The sequence below is a fragment of the Limulus polyphemus genome, unplaced genomic scaffold (assembly GCF_000517525.1).
Source record: "Limulus polyphemus unplaced genomic scaffold, Limulus_polyphemus-2.1.2 Scaffold764, whole genome shotgun sequence".
Classification (NCBI taxonomy): domain Eukaryota; kingdom Metazoa; phylum Arthropoda; class Merostomata; order Xiphosura; family Limulidae; genus Limulus; species Limulus polyphemus.
Genome location: NW_013666374.1, coordinates 306,288 through 307,332, shown reverse-complemented (window position 1 = coordinate 307,332; position 1,045 = coordinate 306,288).

Here is a 1,045-nt window from a genome sequence, read left to right as displayed (position 1 = left end):
AGGAAATATTTTATTTGCATATAATTATAGAAAACTATTTAAGAAAAGTTTACAAAAGTAATTTGGCTCCCCAAAGTTACACAGATTTTTCCTATTCTAATTTTCATATAGAAAAAGATCTTGCAAGACTCCAAAAGGTTTTTAACAGTGTAAATAGTAGAAACATGTTATCGCATAGTATTTTCTTATATAGGGGCCTCCAGATTTAAGCAAAGAATTGAACTCTGAACTGTAAGCAGGGAAGAACTTAAAACACTTGAAAACTGCAAAAAACTTCACATAAAATTTTATGATAATCTCGTAAATTTTGTGAAATTCTCTGATCTTACAATTCGGACAAAATCTGTTCTTCCAAGCCCACACACTGTCTTAAATATATCAACAAACTCACAAGTTCCTGATACAAGAAAGCAATGATTAGTTCTTGTTATCAGTTGGCTAACGAGCATTGAATATCAAGGGCAATTCCATTCACAACTATTACCTGATATGCCGACAAGAATAGATCGCCCAACTAATTAAAAACATCATTATTTTTTTTTACTATAGACCCAGATAAATAGGTTTTGGCCTTCGCTTAACCTCATTTGTCACTTAAAGATTTTGTCTGTTTGTTTGAAGTTAAGCACAAAGCTACACAATGGGCTATCTGTGCTCTGCCCACCACAGGTATCGAAACCCGGTTTCTAGCGTTGTAAGTCCGCATTCATACCGCTGTGCCACTAGGGGGCGTCACTTAAAGAAAGATGAAATTAGTAAATTATTTGAGCACCTCTTTGTGTCCATCTGGTGAACTATGAAAAACATAATAATTTTAAAATCTTACTTTTCAAGTAAATGGTGGAAAACATGTAATATGTTTTCATATTTCAATGCTAAACTAAGAAGTAAAGATAGCATAATACTGTTACGTCTCCGATCGTTAGTTAATTTTCCGTAAAAATTCTTTCCAAAGAAACTTTAGGGATACAAGTCCTTTCTTAAATAAAATTGGTTTATTCTTTCTGAATACAACTTTGCAATACACTTAATTTCCACAGTTGCG